Source organism: Schistocerca gregaria, chromosome 1 (assembly GCF_023897955.1).
Source record: "Schistocerca gregaria isolate iqSchGreg1 chromosome 1, iqSchGreg1.2, whole genome shotgun sequence".
NCBI classification, from domain to species: domain Eukaryota; kingdom Metazoa; phylum Arthropoda; class Insecta; order Orthoptera; family Acrididae; genus Schistocerca; species Schistocerca gregaria.
The window spans coordinates 1,098,351,208-1,098,369,643 of NC_064920.1; positions in this window are offsets into that span (position 1 = coordinate 1,098,351,208).

An 18,436-nucleotide genomic window follows, 5' to 3' on the forward strand; every position below is an offset into this window, starting at 1 on the left:
TTCGAAGATATTCCCTGTACACCCAAATTGCCAAATTATCTTTCGGGGGGTGTTGTACTCTTGAAAAGTGAAATTGGGCACAAACGAAAAAATACATATTGCATTATTTTATCCTCTCTACACACCCGATAAGTTTCATCACGATCGTCTATTGACACTTGAGAATATTCACTGACGAAAGTTTATTGGCACTTTGGAATGTTCGCTAACGATTTCTGAAAACACGAGAAAACACAAATTTGTCACAGACGTTCTGCACAGTCTACGCACAAATGGTAAGTACCCGCGACTGTCTGCAAGCTATCAGCTTCACCATTATCACTTTCTGCAAACAGTGGTGCAATTTTGAGATAGAGAAGTTTGTGAGTGACTCGGAACTGCACTCGAGTAGTGGCTTCTAAAGGTTTAAGGTGCAACGGTCCGCTGCTACATGTGCTACGGTCAGAGGTAGCGAACAATGAGAGGAAACCGATTAAGATGAATAATTGTGATAAAAAGGTCGCGTTTTGTCAGAAACCCATACGTTATTGTACATTTTAGCTAGAAACAATCAGTCTCAGAGACGTAATTCATTTCAGAACACTAAGCTACAACATTTTTACCAATGATACATACATACCTAATGCAAGACATGAAAAACATATTTTCAAAACAAAAATTTATATATGAGGTGTTTTAAATATATTCATCCTATTAACAACCTCCGTTTTGCTGTTGACACCCTGCTTTTATACATCAGTGAAGATGAGCTTGCTGGGCTACTAATAAAAATAAAGAACATTGATCCATCATATGGATTTGACCTCAGTCTCAGGAAGTCCACGTTCACTGTAATTTATCTAGGAGCACAGGTCCAACTCTCAGATCGATTAAAGTAACAGGAAACCGTGCATTCTTTCATCTCTCTTGGATCAAACATTTGTGACATAGGAAGTTGTGAACATGAGATACGAAGACGGATCACGCTAGGACGAGCGACTATGAAGATGCTCACCAACATCTGGCAGAACAGAACCCCGCAAAGGTCTAGCTTTTCAAACACTCGGGTTTTCCATCTTCATTTACGGCTGCGAAACACGGACCGTATAGTAAATTAATAAAACAATAAAATGTCGACTTTTTATTAGACCGCCGTCTGTCTTGAGAATCCCTGTGCATCAAATGTTATAGTGCTGTATTGACAGCCGTTACTTTGATATTGTTTTATTAATCAACCAGTTCCGACGTTCAAAGCACGTCATCTTCAGGCCTGTCGCATGGATGATTTCATGAGCGTGAAATTCGAATATCTACAGAACCATATACGAATATCTGTGCCTTGTCCTATATATGCACGAGAGGTATTTGGTTGGTGTCATTCATGCGGCAGGATTGAAGATGACATCACTGGAACGTCGAAACTGCTTGCCTAATAAAACATAATCTAAACAACAGATGTTGGTGAAGCATTATTACATTTGATCGACCAGCCGCTGTCTGACGCTTCTGAGCCAAAAAATGGAGTTAAATTTCTGTGTAATTCAGTTCGTTGACGCTCCCACTCAGTCCAGTGTCCGTTAAGTATTGTAAAGTTCGACTTTTTACATTTTAGCTTCTTGTGTTTCTTTGTAAGTCTATTACGTCGCCACTCCTTTCAATAGTTATTCCCGTGTTAGCCGTAATGGAGGCAAAACCGACCTTATGTTTTTAAGTCTTCTTGGTATACAATTGTCTTGGATTGATATATGCTATGATTAATTAACTCACAAAGACTTGTATATTTTATACGTTATATTTTAGCATGTTAATAGTTCAAAATACTGCTTCATTTTCCCATAGACATCAAAAGGTTTGTACAGATCATATTCGCTTCGTGAGAGCAAGAGAAGAGACCATCCTGGAAAGGTAACATAAAAAAAGATAGTAAAAGTTCACTTTTTCTTTTCCAGTAATGATTCTCAGACATTTTCAGTGACTATTTGTATTTGTTATCTAAAGTCGAAGTTATGTTTCTCTAATAAATACGTGCTTCTTCTTACAAAATTTTAGAATCTCCTTTTTTCCACAGAAGTGTTATCACATACTAGGTAATATCACAACAATGAAGGCCAGAGACAAGCAGAGTGTTGATGCATTTGAGCTTTGGTGCTGTCGCAGGATGTTACGCATAAGATGAACCGAAACATGAACTAATTTGTCCATTATTGAGCAAATCTGTATTTCCAGGCCACTTTCTTCACACGTCAACCAAAAATTCTCCAGTTATTTGGCCATATTGTGAGAAGAGACGGAGGAAACCTCGAGAAAATAATCATGGAAGGGAAAATCGAAGGCAACAGACCGAGGGGGGGTAGCAATAAGCAGCTAGATAGATCAGATCAAGCAGCTCTTCGGTCTGCATCTTCAGCTGACTAAGAGAAACGGGTAACCGTCCGACGGACCGAGGAGGCACTGTGTTTAGCACACTGGACATGAATTCGGGAGGATGACGGTTCGAACCCGCGTCCAGCCATCCAGATTTAGGGTTCCCATGATTTCCTTCAATCAGTCCGCGCAAATGCCGGGAAGGTTCCTTTAAAATGGCTGCTCTATTTTCTTCCCCACCCTCGAAACATTCCGAGCTTGTGTTCCGTTTCTAATGACTTCGATGTCGACGGGACGTTGAATCCTAATCTTCCTTCCTTTCTTTGTAACCGTTTCGGATGGAAACTCTTGGTTCATGGGGTGACGACGCTCAGCAATGAGTGCAACGGCTTCTGATAATGATGATGATATCTTCTACATGAATGAAGATAGACAACTGACTGAGACTTAAATTTATTTTACTGTTGTTGAGGCGGTCTTCAATCCAAAGACTGGTGTGATTCAGCTCTCTACGGTAGTCTGTCCTCTGCAATCCTCTTCACCTTCAAATAACCACTCGAACCTACGTCCTTCTGAATCTCCTTACTGTAGTGAGGTCTTGATCTCCCACTACTATAAATATAACCCCCCCCCCCCCCCCCGCCACACACACACATCCATTCATTACCAAATTAAAGATTCTTTGATGCTTTAGGACGTGTGTCCTGTCAACCAATTCCTTGTTTTAGTCAAGTTGCGACATGAAATTAACTCAGTATCTCCTCATCAGTTATCGCATCTACGCATCTAATCTCCAGCATTTCCTGTAGCACCACATTTCAAAAATTTCCATTCTCTTCTTGTCTGAACCGCTTATCGTATATATCTCACTTCCGTACAAGTCTACATTCCAGAAAAGTATCTTCATGATAGACTTCCTAACCTTTTCATTTTCAGTGAGGTGACAAAAGTCATTGGATACTTCCGAATGTCGTGTTGGACCTACATTTGCCTGGCGTAGCGCAATAACTCGACGTGGCATGGACACAACGAGTCTCTGGAAGTCAGACCCCAGCAGAAATACTGAACGTACTGCCTCTATAGCCGCCCATAACTGCAATAGTGTTGCCAGTGAAGGATTTTGTGCACGAACTGACCTCTCGATTATGTCCCATAAATAGGATGCACGTCGGGCGATCTGGGTAGTCAAACTATTCGATCGAATTGTTCAGTATGACCTTCAAACCAATCGCGAACAATGGCTCAGTGACATGGGCATTGTCCTCCATAAAAAAGTACACCATTGTTTGGCAACATGAAGTCTCTGAATGTCTGCAATTGGCCTCCAAGTAATCGAACATCCAAAGGACCCAAACCATTCAATGTAAAGCCAGCCCGTACCATTATGGACCCACCAGCAGACTGCCTTGTTGACTACCTCGGGACTTGGGTTCGTGGTGTATGCGCCACACTCGAACTCTACCATCATCTCTTACCAACTGACTCTGAGACTCATCTGACCAGGCCAACTGACTCTGAGACTCATCTGACCAGGCCACGGTTTTCAAGTCTTCTAAGTTCCGACCGATGTGACCACGAACCCAAGAGACGCGCTGTAGGCGGTCTCATACTGTTAGCAAAGGCACTCGCTTCGGTTGTTTGCTGCCATAGACCATTAGCGCAAAATTTCCCTCACTGGCCTAACGGATACGTTAGTCGTACGTCTCACATTTATTTCTACGGCTACTTCGAACATTGTTGCTTGGCTGTTAGCACTGACAATTCTATGCAAATGCCGCTGCGTTGTTCGTGGTGAGAGATAATGCTTGAAATTTGATATTCTCGGCACGCTCTTTATGCTGTGGGTCTGAATTACCTAATGATATCCGAAATGGAATTTCCCATACGTCTGGCTCCAACTACTATTCCGCGTTCATAGTCTATTAATTTCCGTCGTGCAGCCATAATCACGTAGGAAACACTTTCACATAAATCATCTGAGTACAAATGACACTTCGGCCAGTGCACTGCCCTTTTATATCTAGTGCATGCTATACTACCGACATCTGTATATGTACATATCGCTATCCCATGACTATTGTCACCTCAGTATTTGCTAAGTTAATAAATTTCTCTTTTTCAGAAACACTTTTCGTGCGCCTGCCACTGTGCATCCTTTATCCATTGTACTTTGGCCATTGTCTGTTACTTTGCTGCCCATGTAGCAAAAGTCATCTACTATTTTTAGTGTCTAAATTCTAATCTAACTCCCTCAGCATTGCCCGATTTAAATCGACTACATCAAAATTAACCTTGTTTTCATTTTATTGGCATTCATCTTATAATTACTTTTCAAGACACTATCCATTACATTTAATTGCTCTTCCAAGGAATACAAAGTTCATATTTTCGACAGCTAAGAATCAGATTGCAGAAGGCCGTATCTTTGACATGCATACATATAGAAGCTTTGGGTAGTTTTTGGAAATAAATACGTTTAGGGTAAAAGTTTTCATTCACCTGTCTCAAATGTTCAATATTCTTGTGCGATATTCAAATGGTTCAAATGGCTTTAAGCACTATGGGACTTAACATCTGAGGTCATCAGTCCCCTAGACTTAGAATTACTTAAACCTAACTAATCTAAGGACATCACACGCATCCATGCCCGTGGCAGGATTCGAACCTGCGACCGCAGCAGCCGCGTGGTTCCAGACTGAAGAGCCTAGAACCGCTCGGCCACCGCGGCCGGTCCTCTGCGATAGTTCAGAGATTCGTTGACTATTGCAAATGTTGAACCGTGATTAAATTGTAATATACCCAAAATTCCATCAACTCCTGCACAATTTTGCTCACAAAAATTGCCTTTACCTATAGACTTGCGTTGGCGGAATATGCAAGCAACTATAGCTCTCTGCTTTGATGAGAGGTGATGTGAATTTACCATGAAAATACACGCACATCAATTTTTTAATACTTCTTCCACATCATTTTTAGATGTAGCGTGTTGCAGTTAAATTAGAGTTTTTCCACTTGCGGACATTGTCTCAGACTGTTAATCTCCCTGTCATTTGCCTTGCTTTGTTCAAAGATGTTAGGCTCAAATGGCTCTGAGCTCTATGGGACTTAACATCTGAGGCCATCAGACCCGTAGAACTTAGAACTACCTAAACCTAACTAACCTAAGGACATCACACACATCCATGCCCGAGGCAAGATTCGAACCTGCGACCATAGCGGACGCGCGGTTCCAGGCTGAAGCGCCTAGAATCGCTGTCACACCGGCCGGCAGAGATGTTAGGATCGTTCTGTATAACATTACTGCCTATATGTGACTGGCGTTATGGGATGCTTCTATTTTCATCATTGGCAAGCTAATTTATAAACTCTCTCGTGTCTCGTCCAGTTAAATTGTAAACGACCAGTTGGCAGTCACTGGTAGATTTGCTAAATCTCACACTATCAGCTGATAGTATTCAGCTTCGACTGACAAGGATGTTAACGAGATAACGAAGTCCTTAAACTTCGTACATAGCCAGCTGATAAAAAAAAACCTTGACTTAAGTAATAAACTCCCTCCCAAGCGCTGCGTGTTTGGTGCGGCGAGCGTTCGAGCATCATTTCCATAATGTCTCGTACAGCTAGCCGCCATTAACTCTGTTTACAGCAGAAAACGTCGCGTCTTCCGGCGGCATTCTTACTTCCCCAGCAGAGTAGAAAAAGATGTGTTACGCAGTGTTACATAACGGAGATTTTAAAATTCCTCCGCAGTTTTATCTGCTACCATCTCGCCCGTTTATCAGTGTTGTTGTTCACTCGAGGAGTCGTCAGTGCAGGTACCAAGTCCAGGAGGTTAATGTCTAAATAAACGATAAAAACAGAACGATGGTAGCACAGATAAGCATATCACGCCCTCCTGGAGGAGTTACGAAGAGATGTGGAATCAGAACTCACAGACTCAAATGAAATTCTGTACATTACTACAATTTTCTTTCGATAATTTACGGTATTATGCAGTACATTGGTACTGCCACGTGCTTATCCACACAGCGCAAGGCGCAGCTTCTGGACAAATCACTCCGTAGGTGTCATATGGCTAGGGTGACCAGATGGAGTTGTTTAAAAAGGAGGACAAACAGCTTCAAAAAGGAGGACAAAGGAAGAAAAATGAGGTCACATCAAACGGGTCAACTGCAGGTGAGGATACCACCTGTCAGTTCTGGACAAGTCACGTGACTGCCGGGAATTATCGGTAACACTAGTAGTTAATTGTTACTGATGGTCAGGTGGTGGTTAAATGAGCAATATAAAAAAATTAAAAACATTCATTGTGGTGACAGTGTGGCGCAATTGTTTTGTTATATCAGCAACACGGAATTGTTTACAACGCGAAAAACGTAAGACCATTTACCTCCCTTCATTCGACACACCGCTACCAACATCTACAATTCAAGCAGCAGCTGACGACATGTAAACTGCCCTTCAACCTTCCGTATAGAAATAAACTGAATGACTATGAAACAATGAAATAAAACCATGACAGTTAATCTGTCGAGTTATTTCTTACCTTTATTGGCCACTGAGACGTACGAACCAGCTCCACATATCTTAAATTCCGCTTCAAATTCATTTCTCCCCTTCGTAAAGCCGGATATTTGCAGGAAAAGACATCAGAAAATGTACACTTTCGTTTAGGCATTGCCAAATATTTTACTTAACTCAGCCGGTCAAAAATTACTCTCACAAATCACACGTGCACTACAGGAAGCCAAGCCAATACAAAGCGAAGATATGAAACGGAAATTTTAAATAATCGATATTTGCATTCGCTTATAGGCAGATCAACGATAACATCGACGATCCTGGTGCCACCTACTAACACCGCCTTCGTGCGTGTTTCTCACGAAGGTTGTGCCAATACATAAAGTATTTAAGACAAGAGCAATAGAACGGAACGAATTGTAAATTTAACTGTATCATGCTCAACTTTGCGAAAAAGCCGGACATTTAAAAATCCGCCCGGACCCCGGACAAAGAGCTAAAAAGGAGGACACGTCCGGATTAATCCGGACTTCTCGTCACCCTACATATGGTTGCTTTTAAAGTGGTTCGGAGCCTAATTTTGAGGTTAACTTCGTTTCTGGAAGAGACTAGTCATTCAAAAATTTCAGTGAGGCTTAGAATCTTTTCTAAAATTTCTCCATATATTCACATACATAAAAACATCATTAACAGCTGGAAATATTACGGGAAATGAGGACCGTATGAGAGGTGCAGTAGGAAGACAGTGGCGTCAGATCGAATACCTGACCAGTCGTTCACCTTTAAGTTTGTCGGTCTTTCAAATGGCTCTGAGCACTATGGGACTCAACTGCTGTGGTCATTAGTCCCCTAGAACTTAGAACTACTTAAACCTAACTAACCTAAGGACATCACACACATCCATGCCCGAGGCAGGATTCGAACCTGCGACCGTAGCAGTCGCACGGTTCCGGACTGCGCTCCTAGAACCGCGTGTCGGTCTTTCCCCAGTAGGCTTAAAGCAAGTACTGAGATAGCTCCTTTGAAAAAGAAAAGGAAAGATTGTCTTCCCTGGCTTTTCTAATAGTAGACGACAAACGGTGAATCTCCTGACAACCAAGTAACTCATTGTTCAGATTGGTACAAGATAACGTCGAAACAAAGTTGAACGCATTATTCTTAACAGATAATATTTTCTCTTTAGTGCTATTTCGTCCTCCTCGCCCCATATGGCCGGGGGGGGGGGGGGGGAGAAGGGACTCTCAACTGTGCAATATCCCACTCTTTAGCCAAACAACCCAAACATATTAAACATATTATAAAAATGTATGGATGTGTGTATGTACGTATGTATGATCCGCATCTGAGCCTAAACCATTGGAACAAATTCTGTCAATCTTGGTACTACAGTATCTGGAAACTATGGAGGTAAGAACCACCTACCTCTCAAAGGGGTTGGGTGGGGCTGAAAAAGAAGCATCGCTCGCTACGTGCAAATAGCCATACTACACTGAAGGGCCTAAGAAACTGGTATAGTCATACGTATTCATATACAGAGATATGTGAACAGCCAGAATACTTCACTGCTGTCGGCAACGCCCATATAAGAGAACAAATGTTTGGCGCAGTTGTTAGATCGGTTACTGCTGCTATAATGGCGGGTTATCAAGTTTTAAGTGACTTTGAACGTGGTGTTACAGTCGGCGCACGAGCGATGGGATACATCTCCGAGGTAGCGATGAAGTGGGGATTTTCCCGTTCAACCATTTCACAAGAGTGCCGTGAAACAGCAAATCTCCGACATCGCTGCTGCTGGAAAAAGATCAGGCAAGAACAGGACCAACGACGACTGAAGAGAATCGTTCGACGTGACAGAAGTGCAACCCTTCCGCAAACTGCTGCAGATTTCAATTCTTGGCCATCAATAAGTGTCAACGTGCGAACCATTCAACGGAACATCATCGATATGGGTTTTCGGAGCAGAAGGCCTACTCGTGTGCCCTTGATTGTTGCACGACACAAAGCTTTACACTTGAAGACACGGCACAGGACATACATGAAGATGGTTACAATGAGGCGGGAGAGCCTGTAGCTGAAACGGATATTCTTCGGAGAGAACGTCAACGAAGACAAGAAATTGCAGCTCTAACACCAAATTCAGGATTTTGATTTTTTATTTCTGGTCAGGTGACTACAGGGTTATAAACACAAAATCAAATAGGGGTGATACAGGAGTAGGTTTAATAATGAGTAGGAAAATAGGAATGTGGGTAAGCTACTACAAACAGCACATTGAACGCATTATTGTGGCCAAGATAGAAACGAAGCCCACACCTACTACAGTAGTACAAGTTTATATGCCAACTAGCTCTGCAGATGACGAAGAAATTGAAGAAATGTATGATGAAATAAAAGAAATTATTCAGATAGTGAAGCGAGGTGAAAATTTAATAGTCATGGGTGACTGGAATTCGAGTGTAGGAAAAGGAATGGAAGGAAACGTAGTAGGTGGATATGGATTGGGGCTAAGAAATGAAAGAGGAAGCCGCTTGGTAAAATTTTGCACAGAGCACAACTTAATCATAGCTAACACGTGGTTTAAGAATCATGAAAGAAGGTTGTATACATGGAAGAACCCTGGAGATACTAAAAGGTATCAGATAGATTATATAATGGTAAGACAGAGATTTAGGAACCAGGTTTTAAATTGTAAGACATTTCCAGGGGCAGATGTGGACTCTGACCACAATCTATTGGTTATGACCTGTAGATTAAAATTGAAGAAACTGCAAAAAGGTAGGAATATAAGGAGATGGGACCTGGATAAACTGAAAGAACCAGAGGTTGTACAGAGTTTCAGAAAGAGCATAAGGGAACAATTGACAGGAATGGGGGAAAGAAATACAGTAGAAGAAGAATGGGTAGCTTTGAGGGATGAAGTAGTGAAGGCAGCAGAGGATCAAGGGATCAAGTAGGTAAAAAGACGAGGGCTAGTAGAAATCCTTGGGTAACAGAAGAAATATTGAATTTAATTGATGAAAGGAGAAAATATAAAAATGCAATAACTGAAGCAGGCAAAAAGGAATACAAACGTCTCAAAAATGAGACCGACAGGAAGTGCAAAATGGCTAAGCAGGGATGGCTAGAGGACAAATGTAAGTATGTAGAGGCTTATCTCACTAGGGGTAAGATAGATACTGCCTACAGGAAAATTATAGAGACCTTTGGAGAAAGGTCTGAATATCAAGAGCTTTGATGGAAACCCAGTTCTAAGCAAAGAAGGGAGAGCAGAAAGGGGAAGGAGTATATAGAGGGTCTATACAAGGGCGATGTTCTTGAGGACAATATTATGGAAATGGAAGAGGATGTAGATGAACATGATATGGAAGATACGATACTGCGTGAAGATTTTGACTGGGCACTGAAAGACCTGAGTCGAAACAAGGCCATGGGAGTAGACAACATTCCATTGGAACTACTGACAGCCTTGGGAGAGCCAGTCCTGACAAAACTTTTCCATCTGGTGAACAAGATGTATGAAACAGGCGAAATACCCTCAGACTTCAAGAAGAATATAATAATTTCAATCCCAAAGAAAGCAGGTGTTGACAGATGTGAAAATTAACGAACAATTAGTATAATAAGCCACAGCTGCAAAATACTAACACGAATTCTTTACAGACGAATGGAAAAACTAGTAGAATCCGACCTCGGGGAAGATCAGTTTGGATTCCGTAGAAATACTGGAACACGTGAGGCAATACTGACCTTACGACTTATCTTAGAAGAAAGATTAAGGAAAGGCAAACCTACGTTTCTAGCATTTGTAGACTTAGAGAAAACTTTTAAAAATGTTGATTGGAATATTCTCTTTCAATTTCTGAAGGTGGCAGGGATAAAATACAGGGAGCGAAAGGCTATTTGCAATTTGCACAGAAACCGGATGGCAGTTATAAGATTTGAGGAACATGAAAGGGAAGCAGTGTTTGGGAAGGGAGTGAGACAGGGTTGTAGCCTCTCACCGATGTTATACAATCTATATATTGAGCAAGCAGTAAAGGAAACAAAAGAAAAATTCGGAGTAGGTATTAAAATCTATGGAGTAAAAACTTTGAGGTTCGCCGATGACATTGTAATTCTGTCAGAAACAGCAAAGGACTTGGAAGAGCAGTTGAATGGAATGGACAGTGTCTTGAGAGGAGTATATGAGATGAACATCAACAAAAGCAAAACGAGGATAATGGAACGTAGTCCAATTAAGTCGGGTGATGCTGAGGGAATTAGATTTGGAAATGAGACACTTAAAGTAGTAAAGGAGTTTTGCTATTTGGGGAGCAAAATAACTGATGATGGTCGAAGTAGAGAGGATATAAAATGTAGACTGGCAATGGCAAGGAAGGCGTTTCTGAAGAAGAGAAATTTGTTAACATCGAGCATAGATTTAAGTGTCAGGAAGTCTTTTCTGAAAGTATTTGTATGGAGTGTAGCCATGTATGGAAGTGAAACATGGACGATAAATAGTTTGGACAAGAAGAGAATAGAAGCTTTCGAAATGTGGTGCTACAGAAGAATGCTGAAGATTAGATGGGTATATCGCATAACTAATGAGGAAGTATTGAATAGGATTTGGGAGAAGAGAAGTTTGTGGCACAACTTGACCAGAAGAAGGGTTCGGTTGGTAGGACATGTTCTGAGGCATCAAGGGATCACCAATTTAGTATTGGAGGGCAGCGTAGAGGGTAAAAATCGTATAGGGAGACCAAGAGATGAATAGACTAAGTAGATTCAGAAGGATGTAGGTTGCAGTAGGTACTGGGAGATGAAGAAGCTTGCACAGGATAGAGTAGCATGGAGAGCTGCATCAAACCAGTCTATGGACTGTAGACCACAACAAAAACATATTTATGAATAGATACAAAACTATTGATAGTCTACAACAAAATGAATAACACAGTCTACAGAACGGTATATGCATTAAAACTATTTTCATTTTCCTCCTGTTGCAAACTGTTTACACTATTCATCTTTATATTAAGAAAGTTCATTAACATAGCTTTTTTTTGCATTTGCAGTCGAGTGAGCTTCAGTTGCTCCAGCAGCACCAGCCTATGTAATTCTGTGGTACTGAGCATCTTCGTCTCGTCTGTTTCTGGCAATGCTCCTTTCTTCAAGGGTGGTGGCCTGGCATATGGACTTGCTCTACACTAAGTATGGTGGGCCAGCACGAGGTGTAACATTTGTTCCTATAAACACATATGTATGCCAGAGATGTATACAACGGTAGAACTTAACGCGTGTTTGCATTTTTATGAAGATTTACTTTACAAAGATAACAGCGGAAACTTTCCTTCGCAAAGGGTTACGGAATGTTGGCAACCCAAGTTAACTCTAGCCATGGCACTTAATGAAATTGAATTGCAAACATGGCTCTTACATATCAAATTACTGCTAGCACCACTAATAATAGTAATAGTATTAGTAGTACTTACGATACAGTAATAAGACCATTTCGCTACTCTCGCGAAAAACAAATTTCCGCTAGTAGCAGTAATTAATTTTGTTTGACTAACAAAAACTAGAACTCAATCTTACCAGATGACTTCGAGTGCTCTCCTGGCTCTACTGGCGATAGTGTAGATATGGACGGTGCAACCCCTGGTGTCACTGCCCCTGAAAGTTAACGATTTGAAAAAACAAAACTCATTTTAACATTTACAGACTGTGTGTAATTTTTTTAACTGAATGAAAATAAATAAATATTAACATCACGCGAGCTTATAATTTATCTTACCTGGTATCTGATTCATTGTAGGATTCCCACCTCCTTGTAGCAAGCTGTAAAACTTTTTCTTGCAAATATTTAAAACAATCGGTTTATTTCCCTTTCTTTTCTTATCCGTTTTCCTTTTTAGTCTCGTTTTCATGTTACTAACTTTCTTTAGCATCTGTTTCCTGTCAATTTTAATGCCAATATTAGTTTCAAATGAATGTATAACATTCAGTATTGGTTCTTCTTTCTTTCTTTTTGCTTTTGGAAGTTGTGACTTCTCTAATAACTCAGGACGATTTTCTAAAGCTGTGACTAAAAACAACGTCGTACTTTCTGCACATAGCCGAGCTTTCATCTGAATCGGACGAGGACATCTTCAGTCGATAAGTGATGGTACTCACTGAAAATAAATGAAGCGAAACGCAGTCGCACGGCAAAGGAAACAGTGATGAAGCCTGCTCTTGCTCAACAATGGTTCACTGACAATGCGTACCAAGCAGGCGGCTACGAGCTTTTGTTAGAAGTAAAAGGTAGAGAGGAAAAGCAAAAAGTTATTCTTACAATCAGAAGGTAATGCTCCTGCTTTTACCTTTTGCTTCCAAGTGAATGCTCTTATTTCTACCTTTTGCTCAAAGCTTGTGCTGCAGTTTTATTCCTATGGCCCCATGTGTCGCTCACCTGTCCAGATGGGCGGGAACCACTACGAGATACCACCTGCAGTCGTAAATAATCCAGGGTTAAAACTAGTAGTCCGACTTGAGGGCACAATTTTCGGCTATACGTAGCGCCGCGTCCAGATTATCTGTTTTTGGGCTTGGCAGCCCTTCATACTTGGTTAGTTGGTTGATTTGGGGGAGGGAACCAAACAGCAATGTCATCGGTCCCATCGGTTTAGGGAAGGATGGGGAAGGAAGTCGGGCCTGGAATCTGAAAGGAACCATCCCATCATTTGCCTGAAGCGATTTATGGAAATGACGAAAAACCTACACCACGATGGTCGGACGCAGGTTTGAACCGTCGTTGCTCCTAATGCGAATCCAGTGTATTAGCCACTGCGCCACCCCGCCCGGTCCATTCATAGTAAAATAAAAATAAAAAAAAACATGGTCCATACTATGTCGCGAGCAGATTTCCAAAATCAAAGTATGGGTCACAAATTAGAAGTTGAAATGAATCGACATTTTGTAGAAAATTTCGTTAGTAGTTCAAAGTCAAAGCAGATCTGTATTAATTTTCGATACAGCCACATAGATCATCCAACTTTTTGTTAAAACTCAGACAAAAAAAGAAAACATAAAAATACCTTGCATTACTAATGGAGTAAATATTTTATTGTGTTACTGTTGTCAGATGCAAACAACAGAATATACCACTTTAACACATCGAGGACTTTGCTAGGGTCGACAGTGATTATAACTTACATACATACGAGGGTGTGCTGAAAAATAGTACATTTTTAATGTGATAACTCTTAAAGCTTTTTAAATAAAACAAACCTTATTAACGTGCTATGTCTTTAGACCGATGACCTCATTCGTTGGCCTCTTCCCCCAAACAACCCAACCAACCCCCATCCTACGTCCTTACTCACCATGCCTCATTTAGTTTGGTTTAATGGAAGAGTGCGTTTTTATTTTTTGTGAATGACCACATTGGTTCTCCGTTTAGTTGTACTACACACTAATTAAAAACACAGAATTTCAAAATATAAAATAGGGTTAATGAAAAACAGGAGGATAAAAGTCCCGTATGTACAGGGTGTTTCAAAATGAATATACGGGTTTTAATACTTTGTAGTACATATTACATTCATCTTACAATTATAAACAATACACCAAATGAAAGAGAAAGAAAAAATGGTTCAAATGGCTCTGAGCACTATGGGACTTAACATCTGAGGTCATCAGTCCCCTAGAACTTAGAACTGCTTAAACCTAAGTAACCTAAGAACATCACGTGCATCCACGCCCGAGGCAGGATTCGAACCTGCGACCGTAGCGGTCGCGCGGTTCCAGACTGAAGCGCTTAGAACCGCTCGCCCACTCCGGCCGGCAAAGAGAAAGACAACAGTTTTTCTTACAATTATTCTGTGTGAACACCGCTCACACATCGAGTCGATAGGCGAGTTGTTCCGAAACCTTGATGAATGTGTCAGGAGCAACTGTTGCAATAACACTGTTACAAAAATCGGATAGATCAGCTGGTATCGGAGGTACACACACATGATCGCGTCAGATCGTGTGTAATCGTGGAGGTCATGTATAAAATGCTGTTTGACCGGTCCCTTGCGCCCAATCCACCGGTCAGATACAACGTGGTTTTAACCAGTCGCGTACTGAGTTAGCCAGTGAGACGGCGTACCATCTTGCTCCCAAATGAAGATGTGTTGTTCAGCTTCTTCCCATTGAGGCACGGGCCACAGCTGTAGCACATAAAGATCAGAAACATCAGTTACAATTGATTCACCGAAAGAGAAAGGCCCATAAAATTTCCGCGGGGATATTTCTTGGGGCTAAGCGTGAAAGAGTCGCACTCGTTCAACACTTTTTCAGTCTCTCTTTGTCGTTCATTACACTTCCCATTGCGACAGGTATACAAAAAAACTTTTTACTTTGCTCTTTCATTTGGTGTATTACTTACAATTGTAAGTTGAACGCAATAAATGCTACAACGCCTTAAAACCGATATGTTCAAATTTGATGGTTCAAATGGCTCTGAGCACTATGGGACTTAACATCTGAGGTCATCAGTCCCCTAGAACTTAGAACTACTTAAACCTAAGTAACCTAAGGACATCACACAGATCCATGCCCGAGGCAGGTTTCGAACCTGCGGTCATAGCGGTCGCGCGAATGCAGACTGAAGCGCCTAGAACCAATCGGTTACTGCTGCCGGCGTTCATTTTGAAACACCCTGCATTTTGTGGGGACAGCGGGACGCTTTAGCTAAATATGGGACGATCCGGTAATACACGGGACGTCTGATCAAACCTGTAGCGTAGACGATCTTTATTTAAATCGTGCGATTAACTAATTTCGTCGACTTGTCATTTTCAGTAGATTAAAACTGAAGAAACTGCAAAAAGGAGGGAACTTAAGGAGATATGACCTGTATAAACTGAAAGAACCAGAGGTTGTACAGACTTTCAGGGAGAGCGTAAGGGAACAAGTGACAGGAATGGGGGAAACAAATACAGTAGAAGAAGAATGGGTAGCTTTGAGGGATGAAGCAGTGAAGGCAGCAGATAATCAAGTAGGTAAAAAGACGAGGGCTAGTAGAAATCCTTGGGTAACAGAAGAAATATTGAATTTAATTGATGAAAGGAGAAAATATAAAAATACAGTAAATGAAACAGGCAAAAAGGAATACAAACGTCTCAAAAATGAGACCGACAGGAAGTGCAAAATGGCTAAGCAGGGATGGCTAGACGACAAATGTAAGGATGTAGAGGCTTATCTCACTAGGGGTAAGATAGATACTGCCTACAGGAAAATTAAAGAGACCTTTGGAGAAAAGAGAACCACTTGTATGAACATCAAGAGTTCAGATGGAAACCCAGTTCTAAGCAAAGAAGGGAAAGCAGAAAGGTGGAAGGAGTACATAGAGGGTCTATACAAGGGCGATGTACTTGAGGACAATATTATGGAAATGGAAGAGGATGTGGATGAAGATGAAATGGGAGATACGATACTGCGTGAAGAGTGTGACAGAGCACTGAAAGACCTGAGCCGAAACAAGGCCCCCGGAGTAGACAACATTCTATTGGAACTACTGACGGCCTTGGGAGAGCCAGTCCTGACAAAACTCTACCATCTGGTGAACAAGATGTATGAAACAGGCGAAATACCCGCAGACTTCAAGAAGAATATAATAATTCCAATCCCAAAGAAAGCAGGTGTTGACAGATGTGAAAATTACCGAACAATCAGTTTAATAAGTCACAGTTGCAAAATACTAACACGAATTCTTTACAGACGAATGGAAAAACTAGTAGAATCCGACCTCGGGGAAGATCAGTTTGGATTCCATAGAAATGTTGGAACACGTGAGGCAATACTGACCTTACGACTTATCTTAGAAGAAAGATTAAGGAAAGGCAAACCTACGTTTCTAGCATTTGTAGACTTAGAGAAAGCTTTTGACAATGTTGACTGGAATACTCTCTTTAAAATTCTGCAGGTGGCAGGGGTAAAATACAGGGAGCGAAAGGCTATTTACAATTTGTACAGAAACCAGATGGCAGTTATAAGAGTCGAGGGACATGAAACGGAAGCAGTTGTTGGGAAGGGAGTAAGACAGGGTTATAGTCTCTCCCCGATGTTATTCAATCTCTATATAGAGCAAGCAGTAAAGGAAACAAAAGAAAAATTCGGAGTAGGTATTAAAATCCATGGAGAAGAAATAAAAACTTAGAGGTTCGTCGATGACATTGTAATTCTGTCAGAGACAGCAAAGGACTTGGAAGAGCAGTTGAACGGAATGGATAGTGTCTTGATAGGAGGATATAAGATGAACATCAACAAAAGCAAAACGAAGATAATGGAATGTAGTCGAATTAAGTCGGGTGCTGCTGAGGGAATTAGATTTGGAAATGAGACACTTAAAGTAGTAAAGGAGTTTTGCTATTTGGGGAGCAAAATAACTGATGATGGTCGAAGTAGAGAGGACATAAAATGTAGACTGGCAATGGGAAGGAAAGCGTTTCTGAAGAAGAGAAATTTGTTAACATCGAGTATAGATTTAAGTGTCAGGAAGTCATTTCTGAAAGTATTTATATGGAGTGTAACCATGTATGGAAGTGAAACATGGACGATAAATAGTTTGGACAAGAAGAGAATAGAAGCTTTCAAAATGTGGTGCTACAGAAGAATGCTGAAGATTAGATGGGTAGATCACATAACTAATGAGGAAGTATTGAATAGGATTGGGGAGAAGAGACGTTTGTGGCACAACTTGACCAGAAGTAGGGATCGGTTGGTAGGACATGTTCTGAGGCATCAAGGGATCACCAATTTAGTATTGGAGGGCAGTGTGGAGGGTAAAAATCGTAGAGGGAGACCAAGAGATGAATACACTAAGCAGATTCAGAAGGCTGTAGGTTGCAGTAGGTACTGGGAGATGAAGAAGCTTGCACAGGATAGAGTAGCATGGAGAGCTGCATCAAACCAGTCTCAGGACTGAAGACCACAACAACAATATGTCATTTTCAAGCACCTCACACTGATATACTACCTTACCGTGCAAAATTCATACTTACATGCGCAAAATTACGTATTACGTAAGTATTTTCACGTTAAGGTGGTATGTTAATGTGAGGTTCCTGAAAATGGCAAGTTGCCGAATTTAGCTAATGGCACGGTTTAAATAAAAATCGATTAGTATGAAGTTTCCACTCTGCATCCGAGTGTGCGCTGATATGAAACATATTAGCGAATTAAAATAAAACCATATGCCGGACTGAAAGTCAAACACTGGACCTTTGCGTTTTGCGGCAAGTGTTCTGCCGATTTTTATTCTGTTGTCATTTCGTTCGTTATTGTTCATTGCATTGGTCGGGGAGGACGTCCCAAACGCCCGTTGAAAACCATCGTTGATCCATAAACTAAGTTTTTCTTATTACTCTCTGACCGAACACGTTGAGCTACCGTGCCGACGCCGACACCAACGGATCCACCCAAGCACGACTCACGACCTGTCCTCACATCTGTACTTCCGCCAGTACCTCGTCTCGTACCTTCCAAACTTCACAGAAGTTCTCTGGCAAAACTTGCAAGTCAAGCACTCCCGGAAGAAAGGATATTGCGGAGACGTGGCTCAGTCACA